Genomic DNA, 12,720 nt, shown 5'->3' on the forward strand with positions numbered 1-12,720 from the left:
TTTTTTTTTTTTTTTTTTGGTACTGGGGATTGAACCCAGGGGCACTTTACTAATGAGGCACACTCCAGTCCTTTTTATTTTTCTAAGACAGGGTCTCACCAAGTTTCCCAGATTGGCTTTGAACTTGTGATCCTCTTGCCTCAGCCTCTGGGATTATGGGCATGCACCACTATGCCTGGCTCCAAGTCTTTATATTTTTTTTATGGTGCAAAGTTACACAGTAAAATATTATTGGTGCCAGCACTAATTCATCAGCTTCAGATATTTTGAACAGAAGTGGGGGAGAGAGCTGTGGACAGAAGGAAGAAGATGCAATTGGAGAAGGTGCAATAGAGGTTTCACCTATGTCCATGTTATCAATGTTTTTCAAAAGCAAAAATGAGAACTAGGGCTTATGTGTTTAAAATAAGATTTGAAAAAGTCACTACTTTGATAAAAATCACTACTTATTTTCCTTTGGAAGGGGAAGAGTTTTTAGTTTAAAGCTCCTGATTTGCTTTTTGGTTCTTATTATCAATGTTATTAACAACAAGAGGCACCCATCTTTTCATTTATTGGGTTTTGGGACCATTTGTCATCTCCAGTTTCCTTTTGTTCTTTAGAAGGATATTTGAAGATGGAAACACTGTGATTATCATTTTTCTGTTTCTTAAATTTTACCTGAAGCTCCAGAATATACCAAATTTTCAGAACTTTATCCTTCATTGCAAATGATATGGCTTATTAAACCCACTGACTTTGAACATTACTACACATGTTTGAATGGAAACATTCTGACAGATTAGTGATGTGGCATTTGTAAATGACAGACAGAATGTGATGGGGCTTTAGGGTGAGCCAGTGGGATGAGTTGACTTCTCTTGTGGTAGTTGTATTATTAGCCGGAGCATCACATGTTTCAGATGCAAGAAAAATGTTATCCTTTTAATTCTCTTATGAGTGACAGAATTAGGCATCTTCTTTCAATCTTTAGCTCTTCATGGATCATTGTTGCCATACTTGTTTAGTTTGGGAAAAATCTGAAGTTAACTAAAAAAATATTTTGTTCAGCTTTCAAAAATAATTATCTCTAAAAGTCTAGTGGGTTCTTCCCATTCCATTTCTTTAGGATTCAGAAAGCATAAATGTAAATTTCACATGTAAATCACACGATTGCATAGGACAACCCTGGTAGCTTTAAGATTATTTTATGGGTGTGAACGAGGGAAACTTGTTTTTTTTTGGTTGAACATTTGAGGAATGTAACATTAGATTTTTTTGCCTACCCGTGATATGGGTAGGTTGGCTATGGCTTTTCTGGGTTCTCTCTCTCTCTCTCTCTCTCTTTCTCCATTGTCTTGGTCTTTTGAGCTGTGGTCTACGTTTCAGATTAATGTTTAGAAAGGCTTTGGTGCTTTTATTTTATGGGATGAAATATTTATTTAAAAATATTTGTGGTTGCTGACCTATCTGGGAATTCCATACTTCAGCATACAGTTCTGTAATTGATTTTAGATTATAATTGCTTACTGGCAAGATTATTCAGATGAAATAATGAAAATCATAGCCCTTTTTGCTTGTGAATTCTAATTAAACTGAGAAATACTAAAAACTAAGCATTATATAATCCTCTTGGGGTCAGATTTGGGGAGGAGAAATGCTGCTGTGTGTAATTTTTAAATCTCAAATATCTTTATAAAAAATGTTCAAAGTATTTACATAAACCCTAGGATATGAGCAGGTAGAGTGAAATCATGAATGTACATGGGATGCCAGCAGCTCTTTGGGAAGCTACAGAGGGAAGGAGAAGGTGAATTGTGGCAGTCCAGTAAATTGGAGAATCTAGGAATTTCCAGCAAGTGCTTACCCCTTATAGGAAAATTGCTCACTTAAGATAGAAAACTTGGCACGCAGTTCTTAGAAAAGTCACTGAAACCTAAAAAGGGCTTCATAGCCTTACAGTGTGTTGGGTGAACATAAAAAGACCGGTAGGGTAGGAGTAGGCAAGATTAACTCAAGGCTTTTAGAAACACCCAATAAAAACTCCCTCCTTGAAGACAGCACCTTATCCTGGAAAAAAAACAGAATTAGGAGACATTAAATATGGTGAGAACCCTGAAGGCAAAGGCGTGGAGGGGACCAGGAAGGGGAGGCACTGGGAAGGTACTGAGGACCTGGCTCTTAGAGGCCATATTTGTATTTCATGGTAACAGAGAAAAGAGCCTTAGCATCATAAAAATTACAAAGTTATCCAGATCTATCACTCCTGTCTGTGAGGGATCAAACTAGAACCTCCTTCCCAAAAGTACTGTAAAATCGATGTCATTTAAACACCACTAACATAAATTGGTTGTGGTTAAGCCCATAAACAGGTAGTATAAAAGAGTACAAGAAGTGGTTTTGAAAAACATCCTAATAGATAATGAAGAATTATTAGATGAAATATGACCATAAAGGATGTGAACACTATAATATTTTAAAAAACTGAAATTAAGAAATTAATGGAACCTCTTAGAGAACTACACAAATCAGCAATAGAAAAGAAATGGCTATACCTATAGAAAGATACTGAGAAATGGCATATCTCAGGAAAGGTGAGGAAGTAAAGGGAAAAGCCAAAATGAAGACAGTTTTATAAAGGAACACAAAAGAATGACACTGTAATACTTGTGAATTGAAGGTGGAGTATCCTTTTTTTTTTTGGGGGGGGGTAACCAGGGATTGAACCCAAGATTGCTTAACCACTAAGCCACATCACAGTACTTTTTGTTTTTATTTTGCGACAGGGTGTTGCTAAGTTGCTTAGGTCTCACTAAGTTACTGAGGCTGGTCTTGGACTTGGAATCCTCCTGCCTCAGCCTCCTGAGCTGCTGGGATTACAGGTGTGCATCACAGTGCCCAGATTAGGTGGAGTCTCTTATCCAAAATGCTAGAGACCAGAAATAGATTTTAAACTTCTTGAATTTTGAAATATTTGCATATATGCATAATGAGAATCATTGGGAATGGGACCCAAGTCTAAACATCACATTGATTGATCTTCCACCTCTGAAAGTAATTAATGTCTGAAAGTAATTATATACAATATTTTGATTATGTCAGCTCCCATGAAGTCAGGTGTGAAATTTTACACTTGTAGCCTCATGTCAGAGTGCAAAAGTTTTTGATTTTGGAGTATTTCAGATTTTTGGATTAGCAATATCCAACCTATAATAAGATATTAGGAATAGAAGAAAAAAGCTCAAATTAAGGGAGAAAATTAGAAGCATTAAAGTGAGTTTTAGAGAAGAAAGTGAATATCCCTGAGGCTGGGGATATAGCTAAGTTGGAAGAGTGTTTGCTTAGCATGCATAAGGCCCTGGGTTCAATCCCTAGTACCACACACACACACAAAAGAATCCAACATATAAAGAAGAAACCTAAAAGAAATGGAACAAGTATTGAAATCCATAATCGATTAAGTATTTTCCTGAAGTAAAAAGAAAATTATTCTCCAATAGCACCACTAAGATGTTCTTGAGAAAAGCCTTTTAGACTTCTAAGCAAAAGGACCTAGTCACACGGAAAAGAAAAAAAAATTATACTGTCATCAGACTTTTCTACAGCAATACTTGATGCCAGAATTCAGTGGAAAAGGTATTTAAGATGGCTAAGTAAAAAAGATGTGAGTCAAGGATCTTGCATTCAATCATTTTATGTCTTGTCTTAGCTTTTTCACTTCTGTGACTAAAAGACCTGACCAGAACAACTGTAGAGGAGGAAGAGTTTATTTCAGGGCCCCCAGTTTGAGAGGTCTCAGTCCATAAACAACTGGCTCCATTCCTCAGGGCTCCAAGGATGCAGAACAACAAGATAGGAGATTATGATAGAGGGAAGTAGCTCAGGTCATGATGGGAAAGCAGAGATCTCTACTTCCAGATAAAAGATATTTATACAAGACACATCCTCAGTGACTCACATCCTCTAGCCACATCCCACTTGCCTTCAGTTACCACTCAATCCTGTCAGGTGAATAATTCACTGATCTGGTTAAGGCTTTCACAAACCAAACATTTCTTCTCTGAGCCTTCATACATTGTCTCACATATGAGCTTTTGGGGGTCACCTCCTATCCAAACCATAACATGCCTTATGTTGCAGAGATTACAGATAGATATGTATGAATAGAAGAGATCAGTTCCTCTGAGCTCTTCCTGAGGAATCAACCAGAAAATGAGCTTCAGATAACCAAGAAATATTTGAAAAAGCTATGACCTGCAGTGATCTATATTTAACACATACAAGAAGGGGGAAAACATGAAAATTACAACAAACTAGTCAATTGCTTTGTAAATAAATCATTGGTGTGGCTTTAAAAAATGCAAGATTTTATCTCACAACTGAGTACCACACTCTCGATGTTAGAAAATAACATGTAAAACTCCTGGAACTCAGCTCTTCTTTATTTTAGCTGATTGAACTCTTTTTTTTTTTTTTTTAAAAAGTGTAAACTACATGGATTCATTTTTTTCCTCTAAGGCATGTGACCTTGTAACTTCATTGCTGAATAATCAGTAATGCATACTTTAGACTTGATGTGTTTTGGAGGTCACTTCAAGATTTCAGGATTAATATTTAAAATGATTGTATTTAACAGGTGAATTTGTTGATACACATTGGTGAGATAGCTTCCTTGTAGTGTTATTGACATTGGCTGGTAACTCTATTGCTTTTTAAATTTTTTTCTTTGATTATTAATTTTGACACTAGCTATTGTCCATTTTAATTTTAACAGTCTAGTTTTGGCTACGTAGCACAACAATGATTAATAAGTGTGAAGTCATGATCTCTATATTATTTGGAAGTACCATGGAAGATCACCAGGAAATTTCATGCATGTAAAATTATTTTGTGAAAAATTTGTATGTTAAATATACTCTGTTTTTTTTCCTTGCAAAATTACTAATCATTCACACTTAATGGTTGCTAATCAAGCATTTGCAATATGGAAATTATGCATCTTAATCAGATTGAGCTTAAAACATATTTTTAGTCTACATTAATATGCATTCTCTAAAAGACATTTTACTTGGGTAAACTCCTTTAAGGAAAGCATTATCAGAAACAGTGTCAGATTTAATCAATGTATTGTTTTTCATTTCCAACATTATTAAACAGCAAAATAGTGTCTGTATAGTTATCTACATAATTTCTCATTGTTTTTTCTTGAGGCTATTATCAATGGATGGCCAGGCTATATTTCTTTATTTTTAGCTGACAGAAGGTTGAAGAACATCAGTTTTACCTCTTGAAATTTGCAGGAAATAATTTTGAAGATTTCTTCCTCATTGCTAGTTTAATAATTCTGTCTTTATGAGATACATAAGAGGAATATTTTACTATTTTGCTTAATTTTGATTAATTTTTTTGTTGATGAATATTTCATATATTTTGGACAAATTCCTAACATTTTTAATGTCTCACCATATCGTCTGTAGTTAGAATAGATGCCTATTCTGAAATCACCAGTGAGCACCACTCACTCCTGGTGGTGAATGTTGGACATATACTTGTGCTGTGCTTTGAGTTATAGAACTCAACAGCTTCTACTGTGGTCAAGCAGTGATAGTGGTCTAAGTTTTACTATTCTCACTGTATGTAATATTTAGGTATGTTGAGCTGTATGACAAGGTGAATTTAAATCAAAGTTGGATGCAGAGTGGATTGCAAGCTGTAGTGACCCAAGGCCATTTTTTGGTTCTCTAAAGGTAGTGTTGATTATTTATCTATGACACTAAGTCTTAGCCTGCAGCCTGTAATCTCCCTTCCTCAAATGTTGTAAGAGGAATACTGTTCTAGAAGTATGGTGCCTGTTCTGAAGATTAAATATGGAGCTCTGGTCAATTAGTTGTAGAGGGTCAAAGTCATTACTTTTTATTCAGTTTTTTTTTTTTTATGACTAAATGAGGATTTGTTTAGGGTAGAAGGCATTTTGGGTTATGTTTAAAATTGTACTGCGTTATCTTAAGTTATTCAGAGTTGTGTTATGAATAAATTTTATGTCATTCTTTTACTTCTGATATTTTAAATTTTTTGTTGACTCCAAATCATAAGCATGGCACTAATTATGCAAGATTTAGTAATGGCTGAGTAATATACACTAATAAAAATATAATAGACATCATCATCACTTATTATCTGACCTTTCTGTGTTTTAAAATCTATTGCTGTATGAAAAATTTTTATACCTGGAAAAATTTCCTTTTTATATGCTTGTTATGTTTCATTTAGTTATTGCTATGTTATCAAACCACTGAAAAATGTAGTAGCTTAGACAAGAACAGTGAGTTGTTATGTTCATGATTCTGTAACATATGCAATGCTGTGTTAGCTGAGGTGGTACTGGAGAACTTTCCTCATGACTCATTCATGACAGACAAGTTGGTGCTAGTTGTTCTGTGGAAATTCCCTTGAAGTTTAGGGGTGGGGTCTGTGTGCCTTCTGTAAGGACCTCCACAGGCTGTTTGGGCTTCCTCATAGCATGGTGGCTGGGTTCTAAAACAAAGTGTTCCAGGAAAACCAGGTGCAGCTTCATGACCCTTTCAGGCCTATCTGTGGTGTCATGTAGCACCACTTCTACTATTTCCTTTCCCCCTTCCTTCCCTTTGAGATATATCATTCTTTTTTTTTTTTTTTTTTTGTGAAGAACACTAATCTGGGTATTAGATAGATGATGTATTAGTTACAATTAAGACTTAACAAATCACCAATTTTATTTTTACATGGTAAAATTGTTTTCTGTTTTTGTTTGTCTTATAACAATACTACTATGAGCATTTTTTAACATAAAACTCACTTGTCATCACTTTGTCAGCATTTCTTCAGATACAATAGCTATGTTAGAACAAAATAACATTTGTAAGGCCTTTGAGAAATAACAAGTTCTTTCCTGCTAGCTATAAGAAGGAATAAGCATCTAGTGTACTGCCAGCTGTGTTTAAGATTTATTCATTTACCGGGGATCCTGCAGCACTAACTGCCACCCACTTTCATCTTTGCTAGTCTGCTTTGTGTAAAGCAGATTCTTATTCTAACTTTGCATTTCCCTGACTACTAGTGAGGACAACCATATTTTTGTTAGGTTTAAATCAATCTCTGTTACATGTATTGAAGCATTATCCTTTAAATACATTGTTTTTCAATTATTCATTTCTAGTGTATAAAAATATACCAGGTCTTCCTAAACTCATTTGATTTTTGAGGTTAGAGTTATAAGTTTTTTGCTTGGTTGTGTCACTTGGTGGTTTTATTTCAGTGTCCATGATTTTTTTTTTATTGGTTAAAGTTGTTGATACATAAAGATACTGATTCTTGCAGTAACTTTTAAGTATTTCAGGTCTTTTCCCAATGTATCTATTCATTTTGACAGATACATAGTGTCATAATGTTGCTCCCCTCCTTATGTAAATTTTAACAACCTATTTGGAATCTTTGTAGTTTAAGAACTATAATAAGAGTATCATTTAATGACATCTTTTATTTTAATTTTTTAAATTCTTAAATACACTTGCATTTCTTTTTTGTATTTTGTCTTTTCCATAATAGTAATGTACTTCTTGCAGCTTTATGCTTTATGGTATTTTTTAGAATCTGGATGGACAAAAGCCTTCAGTCACTGTATCCAGCCTGGATATTTTCTTCACTATATTTTAAAGTTGAGGAAACCAGATCAGAGATTATTTTACCAAGAAAGGTGGCCTTCATATTTAGGTTTTCTTGACACTGGATCTCAAGTTTTTTAACAACATCTTATGTTACCATTTCATTTATTCAAGGGCTTCATTATCACTCAGTAAGAATCTAGTGTTTTTTGTCCTGCATTTCTCTTTTTAGCTTTTCCCTCATAAGTGGTTTTTTTTGTTGCTATTAATCAATTTTTCTTTAAATCTAGAATGTTTAAAAAATGTTTATTTTAATATAAAACTGAGTAAGATCACATATATTTGGTGTGCATTAAACATTTTTAAAAGAAGCTAAAACACTTGTGATTTTGAAACTGGAGCTTTGAGATGAAGCTTGATTTTCTGTGCTAGCGGACAAGAATAGTTTTTCTGCTTCTGCTGGCAGGTGAGGTCTGCATAAGGTGCAGTTCTCAATGGTGGGCTGTGCTGCCCTCTGCTGTTGCAGCAGACCCCAGCAGTTCACCATCAATTTCTTCTTTCTGGGTTCTTGTCCTGTGAATTTGGAGAATGAGCTCCACACACCAGGATGAGTGAGTGTAATGGAAGGATCTATTGAAGAATAGGAACAGAACTCTCTGTCCCCAAGAGTGCTAGAGTAGGGGTTTATATATCACATGGTTCACTGTTATTGGTCCACATTTATGCTAATTAGGTTTTGAAATAGTACTCACAGTGTTGGTTATCCCTGAAGCCCATTCAGGTTTGCTTTACTTTCATTTTCTCCCTGCTTAGGGAAGGAGGAGGTTGAAGTCATTGAATTGTGCATGCTCAGTGGGGTGTCTGTAGTTGTAGCATTGTGTTCAGTGAGCTTGTGTAGTGGGCATCCCCACTGTGTGCAAGCTGAGCTGCAGTGGCATGATGGGGTCAGCTTGCCCCAGCCTACCTCAGTGCTGGCCCACTCTGCTTCAGGACCACTACACCTGCATAGCGGACTCCACACCACCACAGGCTGCGCTCCATCCCACCCTGGCTGCCACCCCACTGCTCTGCCACTCCCCTACCAGTTTTTGGCAAGGACCGTTAGGCTAGCTGTGTTGCTTGGCAGCCAGACAGCCATGTCAATTTTATTTTCTTTGCACTTGTTCATTTTCTTAGTTTCTTGCTATTTATGCTAGTCTTCTGTTGTATTCCTTTGTGAAGGAGGTTTAAATAGATTTCCTTTTTTCATCGTCTTGAGTCTTTTTTAGTTCCTTATCAGTTTGGATAAGGAGTGTAGAATTTTGGATAGCTTTAAAGTAAGGAATAGTGAACTTTCTGCAAAGTGCCATCTAAATAGGCCATTTGTGTTCATTAATGTAAGTTAAGTACTTACAAGGTATTCCCTCATTCTTCTTGAGATAAAAGACAGAATTAGACAAAAACAGGCAGCTGATAACAAGTGGTGGTGCAGATGTAAAGCTCTCATTTTGGTGGAGAGTAAATTGAGACTCTCTGAAGGTAGCAGTTCTACTCCAGGTACCTACCCAGAGAAATGGATTTGTGTGTTCATAAGAAGACATGTACAAAAATGTCCATATGGCTTCCCTAATAATAGTACCCACTCTAACTCAAATGTCCATGAGTAGAGTGGATACAGAAATATTTACATCTTCACACAATGGCATATATACAACAATAAAACAGAACTATTTCCATAGATAATACCTAGAGTCAGCTTTTACTTCATTCCATCAAACCCAGGCAATAGTTATTTTTTCATTCTTTTGTTATATCTTTGCTCTCTCCTCTTTTCTCTTTATAAATTCAGTGAGTTATTTTCTTGATGTTTTTCAGAGAGCCACCATTTTTAATTATTTTCCTTTTGTTGTATTTTCTACCTTAATAGTTCTGTGTGCATCTTTCCTATTTCATTCCTTTTGTCTCAGTTTGGATATTTTGTTTCAGCTTTTTATGTTGGGCATTTAGTTTAGGTATTTTTTTCTTTGATTTTCACTTAGATATCTATTTATACATTGTATAATTAATGCTTTTTTTTTGCATCCCATAGATTCTGATATGTACTGTTTTTACTATGTTCTGCAATTTTGTCTCCCCTCTCCCCCACTTTTTAAGGTCACTTAACAGTTTTAAAACTTTTCAGATAAAACTTTTGGGTCCTTGATGTGTTTATTAATTTCATTTTTTATATTCTCAAAAATGATTTTTAATGGATTTAATTAAGGTTTTCTTTGTGACCAATTTAAAGGAACATTTCATGATTAGTTAAGAAAAAGGTTTATTTCCTTTTTATGTATGTACATGTTTCTAAGGAAAACATGTACATACACACAGATGGGTATGTTCATCCTGTTCTTCCAATGTGCTTTATAAATCATTGCTCATACAGCCTGTGCATACATGTTGGGGGTAGTGTGGAGGTATGTGTTTATTTTTTAGTCTGGTTGTAGGCTCCTTGGAGGTGTACTATATCATGTTTTCTGTTATCTTAAAGACCATTATAGTTCTTTGGTATGCATTGTCACATCTGTTTTTTTTTAATATTTTTCAAATTTGTTGTTGGACACAATACCTTTATTTTATTTCTTCATTTTTATGTGATGCCTAGGATTGAACCTAGCACCTCGCATGTACTAGGTGAGTGCTACCACTGAGCCATAACCCCAGCCCTGTTACATCTGTTTTTGAATTAAAATATGGCATTTCCCCCCTCTGATTAAAAAAAAAGGTTTATTTCATATTACTTGAGCATGAATTTTGATGTATACTCCTAACATCCAATCTATTGTTTATATTATTTAGGCCTTCTATATCCTGTGTATTTTTGTTCTTTTTGGTAGGCTTGGACTTAGGGGTGTGATTAAGATTGTTACTTATCACATCTGTGTAGTTTTTACTTTAGAAAGGGGGGTTGTTGGACTATTTAGGGTACACCATTCACTACTGCATTCATTGCTGTAATAAGTTTGTTAATAGTGGCCTTTGGCATTATACAGTGTTCTTTGTGTACCATGTTTTTGTCTAATTCTGTCTTATATATCAAGAAGAATGATGGAATACCTTGTATATCAGAAATGTCCATCCTGTTTTTGCTTGAATTGGTCTGATATATGTATATATTAGTAAAATTTTGTATTGCTTTAGAAATGTACATACTAAGTGCAATTCACTGGGTTTTATTTTGTTTTTGAGTTCAGAGGAGTAACACCTGCAAGGAAGGCATGGTGGCACATGTTTGTAATTCCAGCAGCTTGGGAAGCTGAGGCAGGAGGATCAAATGTTTAAAACCAGCCTCAGCAATTTAGTGAGGCCCTAAGGAACTTAACAAGACCCTGTCTCAAAAAAAAAGTGGAGGGGGCTGGGGATGTGGCTAAATGGTTAACCCTGAGGTTCAATCCCCAGTATAAACAAACGAACCAATAAACCTACATAGACTCTTGTCAGCACCACAGAAGGGTATAGAATAATTCCCTCATCTCAAAGAATGATCTTGTGCAGCTCCTTTTTTAGTAAGACTTTCCCATCCCAATTTTGGCAATTACTGATGTCCTGTCTACCTTATTTATTTATTTATTTATTTTTTTATTGGCTCCTTTTAGTTACATGATAATAGGATTCATTTTGACATAAAAGCATGGAATGTAATTTGTTTAGTCCCCCTTCCTTTTCCCTCATCCCTCCCCCTGTTTTCTTCCCTTATTCTACTGCTCTTTCTGCTGTTTAATTAGTGTTTTGTGTATGTATATGATGGTGAGATTCACTGTGGTGTATTCATATAGGAAATTTAGGTCAGATTCATTCCACTCTTTCCCGGTTTCATCCCTCCTACCTTACAGATTTACTTTCTCCATTTTTTTTTCTACTTAACATTACACACTTGAAACTCATTTGTGCTTTTTTTTTTTATAGAGTAAAAATTATTGCTTAGTAGTATTTCATTATGTGGATGTATCACATACTCACGAAGGACATGTGTATTGCATTCAGGTTGTGACTACCATGAATAATGTGGCTATTAATGTTTGTGTACAAGTATGTTTTTGTAAACATAAATTTTCAATGCATTAGAATAAACACATATTGGTATATGTTTAATATTAGTTTTTAAACTGCCGAATTATTTTCCAGAATGTTGTACCATTTTTCCACTCCCATTAACAATGTAGAAAAATTTTAATAGTTCCATGCAGTCATAATTTTTCACTTTGGTTATTCTAATGAATGTATACTGGTATCTCATTGTGATCTTAATTTGCATTACTATAATGATCATGATATTAAGCATATTGAGCATCTTTTCAAATGGTAGTAGACATTCTTGCTGAAATGTCTGTTGAAATATTTTGTGCATTTAAAACTTCTTAATGCTGAATTTTGAGAGTTCTTCATACAAGTATTTTCTGCTCATATGTATCTTACAGTGATTTCATAGAGGAAGTTTAATTTTAATTAACTGTCAATTATTTCTTTTATGGACTGCGATTTGGATTTCATATCTAAGAACTCTTCCTAATTGAAGATTATGAACATTTTTTTTCCTTTAAGAGTTTGTAGTTTTACATTTTGCTTGATTATACAGTCTGTTTTGGGTTAATTTTTGCATAGATGGTTTAACATGTGAATATCAAGTTGTTCAGCATTTTTTGTTGAAAAGAATATCCTTTCTTCAAAACTGCCTTTGTACTTTTGTCATAAACTATTTGATTTTATTTCTAAACTCTGTCTTGTTTCCTTGGACTATATGGCTATCATTTTGTGAGTAGCACATTGTTGGATTACTGTAGTTTTTGGTCAGAAAATCATTATGTGATTTTCTTTCTCACCCGAATTGTTTTTTTTTTTTTTTTAATTTTTTTTATTTTATTTTATTATTTTTTTTTTCTATTTTTTTTTCTTTTTTAATTTTTTATTTTGGTTGTTCAAAACATTACAAATTTCTTGGCATATCATATTTGACACTTTGATTCAATTGGGTTATGAACTCCCACCTTCACCCCATACACAGATTGCAGAATCACATCAGTTACACATCCATTGATTTACAAATTGCCATCCTAGTGTCTGTTGTGCTCCATCAATTCTA

At 34.6% G+C, this 12,720-nt stretch overlaps 1 protein-coding gene across 1 annotated transcript in view; it reads left to right on the forward strand.

Annotated features, from left to right (window-relative positions):
- Positions 1–12,720, forward strand: part of Ulk4 (unc-51 like kinase 4) — a 522,779-nt gene that overhangs the window by 134,740 nt on the left and 375,319 nt on the right.

The sequence above is a fragment of the Marmota marmota genome, unplaced genomic scaffold (genome assembly GCF_001458135.2).
Source record: "Marmota marmota marmota unplaced genomic scaffold, marMar, whole genome shotgun sequence".
In the NCBI taxonomy this organism is placed as follows: Eukaryota; Metazoa; Chordata; class Mammalia; order Rodentia; family Sciuridae; genus Marmota; species Marmota marmota.